The 12,161-nt window shown below is 46.7% G+C and overlaps 1 protein-coding gene across 5 annotated transcripts in view; it reads right to left on the bottom strand.

Moving 5' to 3' along the window:
• Nucleotides 1-12,161, bottom strand: part of LOC144479164 (uncharacterized) — a 96,030-nt gene that overhangs the window by 14,014 nt on the left and 69,855 nt on the right. The gene's annotated exons all lie outside the window — the stretch shown is intronic.

The following is a 12,161-nucleotide window of genomic DNA, read 5'->3' as shown; positions in this document are numbered from 1 at the left end:
CTTCTGATGCACTGAACATCACTCTACCAGGTTAGACTGGGTCCTGTCCTCTACCTCCATGCTGAGCTAGTGGACAGCACAATACTGCTGGGTCCATAGACCCTTCTGTGTCACTGTCTTGGTTGAGATGTACAGGGGTCTCCTTCCCCCTGGTGCCACACATCAAGTCTATCTGGGCAGCACTGTGCCACAGGACTCATGCAGCCACCGCAACAAATGTCAAAGGTGAGGTTGGGGGAGGGAGGTGGTGGTCGCATGATGAAGACAAGCAAAGACTAGGGGGCAATGTGGAGGGAGGCCTGTGCAAAGTTGGAAGTGGGGGAAGGGCAAGGGCTCACAATTGAGGCAGAGGGGATGAACGATGGAAGGCAGAGGGATGGCTAAGGGGAGGGAAACTGAACCCTGACATGGCTGCATGAAACGCAGACAAACAAGGGGGTCAAATGGATACCACATATATTCTGGGAAGGGCCTGAATGCAGGCTGTGGATTGTAGGGTGGGGGCCTGTTAGTGTGGCACATTAGAGATGGTTCGCATGAATACTGAACAGGTCAGGGTTACAGTGCTTTGTGAGGGTTACTGTTGTCCATAATCCTGTTTGCAAACGGGAGCTTTGTCAAGGCTCCAGTTTACGTTCAGGGGCTTGTAGACAGGAGTCGGAGTGCAGGCATTCCTGCTGTGAAATGGAAAGGAGTCACAGGGGATAGGCAGCCCAGGGGCTGAGTGGACCTCAGTCAGATGTTGGAGGACTACTAAGCTGATTTCTGGTACTCCTTCTTGGAATGCATGTTCAATGTTGGTGCCACCACAGTGAGCAGGGTCCAGCTCAATGACACAGGACACAACCCCTGGAAGCAACAGCAAGCCTGATTCCTAAATTTGCAGTTTTAAGGAGATAGGCACAACTCAAAAGCCTCACATCAAACTTGGAAAAAGCTGCACAGTGGAATGCAGCCTTGGAGAGTGAAGCCTATAGTGGAGTGGGCACAACTGCATCATATCTGCCATCCGATCACTGGAGGGGAGTTACGGGTTATCAATTAAGGCGATTCATCAGTGGCCAAACAGATTCCATTCATTCACCATGAGCAAAGGAATACTTATAGTCATGCTACGGCAATGAGTTGAGTTCAGAACCACATCAGTTCAATCATAGGTTTAAGGTGAGAGGGGAGAGATACAAAAGTGTCCAGAGGGGCAACTTTTTCACACAGAGGGTGGTGAGTGCCTGGAACAAGCTGCCAGAGGCAGTAGTCGAGGTGGGTATAATTTTGTCTTTTAAAAAGCATTTTATAGTTACATGGGTAAGATGGGTACAGAGGGATATGGGCCAAATGCGGCAATTGGACTAGCTTAGTGGTTAAAAAAAAGGGCAACATGGACAAGTTGGGCCGAAGGGCCTGTTTCCAAGCTGTAAACCTCTATGATTCTATATAATTTGCAAGTTCTCACCCTTCCGACAGGGCTTCAGATGTCATAACTGTGCAATGGGATGCTGCTAACATATGTGTGTGTGTGCGTGTGTGTGCGTGTGTGTGCGTGCGTGTGTGTGCATGTGTGTGCGTGTGTGCGCGTGTGTGTGCATGCGTGTGTGTGCATGTTGGAGTCCCAGAGATAAGGTAGCATGAGGAACAATGCAATCTAAGGTGCTAAAGATCAGCTGCCCAACTTCTCCCATGGGTCTGTTGTTCACACCTTTGTACTCAGCACTCTTTCCTCATTCTGCTTTTCAATATCTCTTTTCAGAGAGGAGGCAAAAGTGAGAATGGATCCGGTGGTCCAGAGAGCTTCTCTACGATTCCTCATTCGCGGTAAGAAGGGGGGGAAAGTTATCTGCACACACAATTCCAGCATGTGGGACAAAGCCAGGGGGAGAATAACAAGATGCTAAAGAGCAGAGACTGCAGAGATGACTGGCAACATTCCATGGCCCATGCGTCTCCTTTCTACCACTGAGTGAGAGGCAATGCAGGGCAAGGCTGTGATTGTCCAGAGATCTGGTCCGCCACATATTCTGAGAAGTCCTGACAGCACATGGATTTGGAGGCTACCCCCTGCCAGTGGCCCTGACGGCAGCACTCAATTTACTTGCCTCCAGGGAGCAACTGGGGACCTGTGCAGCATTCCACAGTCAGCAACACATTGGTGCATTCAGGAGGTGACCCAATGCACTTTACAGGAAAGTCCATCATTATGTGAACTTTTCTGCGTACAAGGATCAGAGATTCAAGGGCTTTGCCACTATCTCAGCATTTCCAAGAGTACGCAGAGCAACAGACTGCACCCATGTGGCTATACGGGCTCCCTGGCAGCAGCCCTGGATATTCAGGTGATGTGCGACCATTAGAGGCCATTCCTGTACGTTTGTGCATGTTTCCCTGGGAGTCGCTATGATTCCTGCATCCTCAGTCACTTCCAAGTGCCTGGGAACTTTGAGGGGCTAGAACTCTGCAAGGTGGCTGTTAGGGATTAAGGGCTACCCATTTAAACACTGGCCCATGACTCTTGTGCGTCGCCCTCAGACTCCAGCAGAGGAAAGGTACAACTCTGCCCACGCCACCACACGCTCCCTCAGAGAGCAGACCATAGGACTGCTGAAGATGTGATTCAGATACCTGTGCCGCTCAGGTGGCTCTCTGCAATACACACCAGAGAGGGCTTGAGGCATCATTGCAGTTTGCTGTGCCCTTCACTATCTAGCTGCACAGAGAGGTGAGGCCCTGCCAGAGGGTGAACTGGAGGAGAAGCAGCCCTGCTCAGAAGGTGGAGGTGCAGGAACCCCCGAGGGGGTGCTGAGGGACAACATGAGCATTATGAAGGAGTGGCGATGTGGAGGTGTGCCCATGTTGCCCTCATAGCTGAACGGTTTCAAGAGGAGCAAAACTAATCCATCATCAGGAGACATCTCCTCTAGCCCTGCAAGCCATCTTGTGACTCCTGAAGTCGAACCACTGCTGATAGGACGGGTCCTGCAATCACACTTGGGGCCTTAACTGCTCATGACTCACTAGGGTCGGATCTTAGCTGTTGTCTTTGGTGTCCTGGTAATGTGCTCGCTCTGCCAACTTAAAGTTCAGCAAGGAAGAACAGCAATGTGAGTTAAGGTTGGATGTTTCCTACACCAGGTAAGAATGCAAACACTGCTGTGAAAGAAGTTCGGCCCAGCGTGGGGATCTCATGCATATCATGGCCTGGGACGCTATCAGTGAGGAAACTCAAATACACAGAGAGTCACGTGTCTGATGGGCCCTCGTTAGCCACTGCTATCCCTTGAGCACTAATGATTGAGAATTCACTCATCATACAGTCCGAATAAAGAATTACACACACCTCCCTGACAACACATAGGGTCCGGTAACAAGTGGCATCGAGGTTTGCATCACATGAATGTTAATCTTAACAGGGGACGCTGAGTGTGAGAAAGGTTGAACCTTTGAATAAGAGGATTGCAAAGCTCCAAACCAAAGTACTTCCATCTGACCACTCCATTCACAAACCCATGGAATGGCTTTCAAAAAGTGCAATTTATTCACAGCGACAGAGACCCTGAGACCCTGAGCTGACATTAAAACTTCTTAACTTTCCAAACCCTTGGTGCAGCCCCGACATCCACACCAGGGGTGGAGGCAGCCTGCTGACTGCTATGTGATAAACATGGCAGCCATCCTATGGTGGCCCAAGCCCTAGAGGGGCTTGGCCTCAGTAGGGTCTCCTGATCATGGGCAAAAGCACACTCAGCCACTTGCGCTGCTGGAGTTGTTGCAGGCCCAGGTAGAGGGGAGCTGAAAAACTGCATATCCTTAGAGTGTCCTGGGGGGTGACCCCTGGGGTGTCCGGGTAAATGCCCATCCTCCCCGTGGGTGCCAAAGGGGCTCAGCCTGCCTTCCTGCAGGAGATGGGGCACCTGGAGGAAGGTCAAGATGCTTGGTTCTCATGTAGCCTGCATCCTGATGGTGCCCAGCAGAGAGTGAGGCCATGGAGAAGCTTTCCCCAAACATTCAATCCATCCGCCACCAACAAACAGTGGCAGCTCTGTGTACCTTCCACAAGGTGCACTGCAGCATCTCACCAAGGCTCCTCAGGCACCACCTTCCAAACCCACCACCACGATCATCTAGAAGATTAAGGGCAGCAGATACCTGGGAACACCACCATCTGGAGGTTCCTCTCCCAGTCACTCACCATCCTGAGTTGGGAATATATCGCCGTTCCTTCACTGTCGCTGGAACAAAATCCTGGAACTCCCTCCCTAACAGCATTGTGGGTGTACCTACACATCAGGGACTGCAGCAGCTCACTATCACTCTGTCAACCACCACGTTTTCAAGGGCAACTGGGGATGGGCAATAAATGCTGGTCTAGCCAGTGACACCCACATCCCATTAATGAATATAAAAGTTTAGCATCTCATCCAAAAGATGGCACTACCAATGGTGGAGCACTTCCTCAGAACTGCACTGCAATATTAACCCAGATTAGGTGCTCAGCTCTTTTGGACTCAGAGGCATGAGAACTACCATTGACCCATGGCTGACATCAAATCTACAGTAAGAAACAAGAAAGAAACTTGGCAAGACATTCAACTATAATAATGTCACAAACTTTCTCACTTAACCTGGCAATCTCGAATATAGTTTGAAAACATTTTTGTTCATTTTCTTCCCAGAATTGGACCAAGTGTGAGGGAACTTAGACATGGTCTGGCACCTCTCAACAATGATGTTCGACGGACTATTCCAAATAGCGCAGTGGCTCTCAAAGTGTGGTCGATGGAACATTGGTGATCCACAAGTGTCCAAAATGCAAGATACTAATGTTCAAATGTCACAGGTAAGGCTGTTTGATTGAATGGGCCAGAATCCTCACCGCACCATTCACATGACAACACAAAAGCAGCCCAATTCCCACATGTGTGGCATGGTGGCACAGTGGTTAGCACTGCTGCCTCACAGCACCAAGGACCCGGGTTCGATTCCCAGCTTGGGTCACTGTCTGTGTCGAGTTTGCACATTCTCCCCGTGTCTACGTGAGTTTCCTCTGGGTGCTCCGGTTTCCTCCCACAGTCCAAATATGTGCAGGTTTGGCGGATCAGCCATGCTAAATTAGAACATAGAACATAGAACATTACAGCGCAGTACAGGCCCTTCGGCCCTCGATGTTGCGCCGACCAGTGAAACCAATCTAAAGCCCATCTAACCTACACTATTCCAATATCATCCATATGATTATCCAATGACCATTTAAATGACCTTAATGCTGGCGAGTCCACTACTGCTGCAGGCAGGGCATTCCACGCCCTTACCACTCTCTGACTGAAGAACCTACCTCTGACATCTGTCCTATATCTGTCTATCGATTTAAACTATGTTCCCTCATGCTAGCTATCACCATCCGAGGAAAAAGGCTCTCACTATCCACCCTATCTAATCCTCTGATCATCTTGTATGCCTCTATTAAGTCACCTCTTAACCTTCTTCTCTCTAATGAAAACAACCTCAAGTCCCTCAGCCTTTCATCATAAGACCTTCCCACCATACCAGGCAACGTCCTAGTAAAATCTCCTCTGCACCCTTTCCAATGCATCCACATCCTTCCTATAATGCGGTGACCAGAACTGTACGCAATACTCCAAGTGCGGCTACACCAGAGTTTTGTACAGCTGCAACATGACCTCCTGGTTCCGAAACTCAATACCTTTACAAATAAAAGCTAACCAATAAAAGTACGCCTTCTTAACAACCCTATCAACCTGAGTGCCAACTTTCAGGGATCTATGCACATGGACACCGAGATCTCTCTGTTCATCCACACTACCAAGTATCTTACCATTAGCCCAGTACTCTGTATTCCTGTTACTCCTTCCAAAGTGAATCACCTCACACTTTTCCGCATTAAACTCCATTTGCCACCTCTCAGCCCAGCACTGCAGCTTATCTATGTCCCTCTGTAACCTGCAACAACCTTCCGCACTGTCCACAACTCCACCAACTTTAGTGTCATCCGCAAATTTACTAACCCATCCTTCTACGCCCTCATCCAGGCTATTTATAAAAATGACAAACAGCAGTGGCCCCAAAACAGATCCTTGTGGTACACCACTAGTAACTGAACTCCAGGATGAACATTTCCCATCAACCACCACCCTCTGTCTTCTTACAGCTAGCCAATTCCTGATCCAAACCGCTAAATCACCCTCAATCCCATGCCTCCATATCTTCTGCAATAGTTTACCGTGGGGAACCTTATCAAACGCTTTACTGAAATCCATACACACCACATCAACTGCTTTACCCTCATCCACCTCTTTGGTCACCTTCTCAAAGAACTCAATAAGGTTTGTGAGGCACGACCTACCCTTCACAAAACCGTGTTGACTATCCCTAATCAAATTATTCCTTTCTAGATGATTATAAATCCTATCTCTTATAATCCTTTCCAAAACTTTTCCCACAACAGAAGTAAGGCTCACTGGTCTATAATTGCCAGGGTTGTCTCTACTTCCCTTCTTGAACAAGGGGACAACATTTGCTATCCTCCAGTCTTCTGGCACTATTCCTGTAGACAATGACGACATAAAGATCAAAGCCAAAGGCTCTGCAATCTCCTCCCTTGCCTCCCAGAGAATCCTGGGATAAATCCCATCCAGCCCAGGGGACTTATCTATTTTCACACTTTCCAGAATTGCTAACACCTCCTCCTTATTAACCTCAATCCCGTCTAGTCCAATAGCCTGTATCTCAGTATTCTCCTCGACAACATTGTCTTTTTCCTGCGTGAATACTGACGAAAAAGATTCATTTAGCGCCTCTCCTATCTCTTCAGGCTCCACGCACAACTTCCCACTACTGTCCTTGACTGGCCCTAATCTTACCCTAGTCATTCTTTTATTCCTGACATACCTATAGAAAGCTTTAGGGTTTTCCTTGATCCTACCTGCCAAAGACTTCTCATGTCCCCTCCTGGCTCTTCTTAGCTCTCTCTTTAGGTCCTTCCCGGCTAACTTGTAACTCTCAAGCGCCCTAACTGAGCCTTCACGTCTCATCTTTACACAAGTCTCCTTCTTCCTCTTCACAAGAGATTCAACTTCTTTAGTAAACCACGATTCCCTCACTCGACCATTTCCTCCCTGCCTGACAGGTACATACTTACCAAGGACACGCAGTAGCTGTTCCTTGAACAAGCTCCACATTTCAATTGTGCCCATCCCCTGCAGTTTCCTTCCCCAACCTATGCATCCTAAATCTCTTCTAATCGCATCATAATTTCCTTTTCCCCAGCTATAACTCTTGCCCTTCAGTATATACCTCTTCCTTTCCATCGCTAAAGTAAATGTAACCGAATTGTGGTCACTATCACCAAAGTGCTCCCCTACCTCCAAATCTAACACCTGGTCTGGTTCATTACCCAGTACCAAATCCAATGTGGCCTCGCCTCTTGTTGGCCTATCTGCATACTGTGTCAGGAAACCCTCCTGCACACATTGGACAAAAACTGACCCATCTAAAGTACTCGAACTATAGCTTTTCCAGTCAATATTTGCAAAGTTAAAGTCCCCCATAACAACTACCCTGTTACTTTCGCTCCTATCCAGAATCATCTTTGCAAATCCTTTCCTCTACATCCCTGGAACTTTTCGGAGGCCTATAGTAAACTCCCAACAGGGTGACCTCTCCTTTCCTGTTTCTAACCTCAGCCCAAACTACCTCAGTAGACGAGTCCTCATCAAACGTCCTTTCTGCCACCATAATACTGTCCTTGACTAACAATGCCACACCTCCCCCTCTTTTACCACCTTCCGTGCTCTTATTGAAACATCTAAACCCCAGAACCTGCAACAACCATTCCTGTCCCTGCTCTATCCATGTAGATTGCCCTTTAGTGTCAGGGGGATTAGCAGGGTAAATACATGGGGTTGTGGGGATAGGGCCTGGGTGGGATTATGGTCAATGCAGTGTCAATGGGCTGAATAGCCTCCTTCTGCGCTGTAGGATTCTAAGTCGTGATCAGTGAAAGCAGCAACAATGTCATTTTATAAACAAGATTTATCAACTGTTTATCTTGTTTGATGAATGTTAGTTTCTCCAAAAAAGATTATTGTGAAGATTTTAGAACAAATATTAGAAAAGTTTCAAATAAACATGAAGCATTGTAACATTTATCATATGACAATGTCTATACTTTAGTTTCATGTACGAATTAATCATTCACTTCTGATATTTAATTTTAAAAATCCATGTAATTTAAGTAGCCAAAAAGCAGCAAAATATTCATAGTTCCTTTAAACTCCCATTAATTGTGATTTTTTTTTGCAGTGGTAAGCGAAGATGGGTGGAATAGGATATGTAGGTGGTCCAAACGGTCTTTCCCCCCATCTTAAGTGGTCTGTGGACGAAAAGATTTGAGAACCACTGAAATAGAACCAGATTTAATTGCGGAACAGCCTGTAACTCGAGCTAGCCTCTGGTCACTGAACACTGAATCCTTTCACAACTACTTTGAAAGAAGTGTCCAGCTTTAATAACCAGCCAGACACTCCTCCAAAGCCACTGGTCCAGGAAATGATGCTTTCTGACTTTGGGACCTGCCCAGCCAATCACATGCCGTGCTGTCAGAGCACCAACAACTTATACTAGTGAGCTGCCCATGCATTGTCAGGTGTACCTCTCAGTACAGGAGCAGTAAAAGGCCAGCGTGATGTGGCAACATAACTGACCCGAACCGTGCTTATATCTTGGGGAAAATGTAGGGAACCATAAAATGCATGATTTGGAGTGAAAGAGATAGGCACGAGAAGGGAATGCAGTCAATAAATGAGATAGTGCCAAATTAAGAGGAGCCAGAAGTGAGAGATTTAGCCACTATAGTTAAGAAAGCCCACCAACACCTCTACTTTCTCGGCAGACTAAGGACATTTGACTTAATAGAGGCATACAAGATGATCAGAGGATTAGATAGGGTGGATAGTGAGAGCCTTTTTCCTCGGATGGTGATAGCTAGCACGAGGGGGACATAGCTTTAAATTGAGGGGTGATAGATATAGGACAGATGTCAGAGGTAGGTTCTTCACTCAGAGAGTAGTGAGGGCGTGGAATGCCCTGCCTGCAGCAGTAGTGGACTCGCCAACATTAAGGGCATTTAAATGGTCATTGGATAAACATATGGATGATATTGGAATAGTGTAGGTTAGATGGGCTTTAGATTGGTTTCACTGGTCGGCGCAACATCGAGGGCCGAAGGGCCTGTACTGCGCTGTAATGTTCTATGTTCTATTTTGCATGTCAGCTACGACCCTCATCAACCTTTACAGATGCACTATAGAAAGCATTCTTTCTGGTTGTATCACAGCTTGGTATAGTTCCTGCTCTGTCCAAGACCGCAAGAAACTACAAAATGTCATGAATGTAGCCCAGTCCATCACGCAAACCAGCCTCCCATCCATTGACTCTGTCTACACTTCCTGCTGCCTTGGAAAAGCAGCCAGCATAATCAAAGACCCCACACACCCCAGACTTACTCTCTTCCACCTTCTTCTTTTTGGGAAGAAGATACAAAAGATGTGCAGGTTAAGTGGATTGGCTGTGCTAAATTGCACCTTCGTGTCAGGGGATTAGCTAGGGTAAATGGATGGGGTGATGGAGTTAGGGCCTGCGTGGGATTATGGTCGATGCAGATTCGATGGGCCGAATAGCCTCCTTCTGCACTGTAGGATTCTATGATTCAATGATTCTAAAAGTCTGAGGTCACATACCAACCAACTCAAGAACAGCTTCTTCCCTGCTGCCATCACGGGTGAGGTGCCTGAAGATTGGACAGTGGCAAATTTGTTTAAAAAGGGCTGCAGGGTAAAGCCTGGGAATTACAGGCCAGTGAGCCTCACATCTGTGGTGGGTAAATTGTTGGAAGGTATTTTGAGAGACAGGATCTACAGGCATTTAGAGATGCAAGGACTGATTAGGGACAGTCAGCATGGCTTTGTGAGTGGAAAATCATGTCTCACAAATTTGATTGAGTTTTTTGAAGGGGTAACCAAGAAGGTAGATGAGGGCAGTGCAGTTGATGTTGTCTACATGGACTTTAGCAAGGCCTTTGACAAGGTACCGCATGGTAGGTTGTTGCATAACATTAAATCTCACGGGATCCAGGGTGAGGTATCTAAATGGATACAAAATTGGCTTCTTGACAGAGGGTGGCTGTAAAGAGTTGTTTTTCAAACTGGAGGCCTGTGACCAGCGGTGTGCCTCAGGGATCAGTGCTGGGCCCACTGTTATTTGTAATTTATATTAATTATTTGGATAAGAATATAGGGGGCATGGTTAGTAAGTTTGCAGATGACACCAAGATTGGTGGCATGGTGGACAGTGAGGAAGGTTATCTCCAATTGCAGCAGGATCTTGATCAGTTGGGCCAGTGGGCTGACGAATGGCAGATGGAGTTTAATTTAGACAAATGCGAGGTAATGCATTTTGGTAGATTGAACCAGGGCAGGACTTACTCAGTTAATGGTAGGGCGTTGGGGAGAGTTACAGAACAAAGAGACCTAGGGGTACATGTTCATAGCTCCTTGAAAGTGGAGTCACAGGTGGACTGAGTGGCGAAGAAGGCATTTGGCATGCTTGGTTTCATCGGTCAGAACATTGAATACAGGAGTTGGGACGTCTTGTTGAAGTTGTACAAGACATTGGTAAGGCCACACTTGGAATACTGTGTGCAATTCTGGTCACCCTATTATCGAAAGGGTATTATTAAACTAGAAAGAGTGCAGAAAAGATTTACTAGGATGCTACCGGGACTTGATGGATTGAGTTATAAGGAGAGGCTGAATAGTCTGGGACTTTTATCTCTGGAGCGTAGGAGGCTGAGGGGTGACCTTATAGAGGTCTATAAAATAATGAGGGGCAAAGACAAGGTAGATAGTCAATATCTTTTCCCAAAGGTAGGTGAGTCTAAAACTAGAGGGCATAGGTTTAAGGTGCGAGTGGAGAGATACAAAAGTGTCCAGAGGAGCAATTTTTTCACACAGAGGGTGGTGAGTGTCTGGAACAAGCTGCCAGAGGTAGTAGTAGAGGACAATTTTATCTTTTAAAAAGCATTTAGATAGTTACATGGATACGATGGGTATAGAGGGATATGGGCCAAATGCAGGGAATTGGGATTCCCTTAGGGTTTTTTTAAAAAAAAATAAGGGCGGCATGGACAAGTTGGGCCGAAGGGCCTGTTTCCATGCTGTAAACCTCTATGACTCTATCGGACTTTTGAATAGACCTACCTCGCATTAAGTTGATCTTTCTCTACACCCTAGCTATGACTGTAACATTACATTCTGCATTCTCTCCTTTCCTTCTCTATGAACGGTATGCTTTGTCTGTATAGCGTGCAAGAAACAATACTTTTCACTGTGAATATATGACAATAATAAATTAAATCAAATCAAAAGCTGTATTAACTAACTCTCAGACAGTCACAGTGAGGCACAAAGTTGCTGACTGACATTCAGACTATACAACTCACATCGGGGATGCAGTGTATGACAAAGACAAACACCTCGATGGAAAACTTTCTCCCTATGTAAACTGAAACTTGTGCAGCAGCCAGATGGCTCTCTGTAGTTGTTGCATGTTTTAGGCGACTCCAGTCAGGCATGGAGAGAATGGTGAGAATCGCTTCCGTATGTAATTCCGTGACCAAAAAAGAACATGTACTTGAATCACTGTTTAAATGAGCTAATTCTCAACACTGCTTCATTTTTATTGGGTTCCCAAGGATTCATGTTTACTCACATCTGCAATAAAGCCATTCTACAGCCTATGAGAGGTAGAAATTGATTCATCCAGGTTTTCCCACACAACCAACGCAGGTGTTGGGTTATTCATTGTATATCACGGTGGCACAATGGTTAGCACAGCTGCCTCACAGTGCAGGGACCCGGGTTCAATTCTGGACTCGGGTGACTGTGTGGAGTTTGCACTTTCTCCCTGTGTCCGCGTGGGTTTCCTCTGGATGCTCTGGTTACCTCCCAAAGATGCGTGGGTTAGGTGGATTGGCCATGCAAAATTACCCCTTAGTGTCCAAAGATGTGCCGGTTGGGTGAATTGACCATAATAAACGTGCAGGTTTATGAGATAAGGTGGAGGGGTGGGCCTGGGTAAGATGCTCTTTTGGA

Source organism: Mustelus asterias, chromosome 25 (assembly GCF_964213995.1).
Source record: "Mustelus asterias chromosome 25, sMusAst1.hap1.1, whole genome shotgun sequence".
NCBI classification, from domain to species: Eukaryota; Metazoa; Chordata; class Chondrichthyes; order Carcharhiniformes; family Triakidae; genus Mustelus; species Mustelus asterias.
The sequence above is the reverse complement of the archived record's forward strand: the minus strand, read 5'-3'. Positions and strand labels throughout refer to the sequence as shown.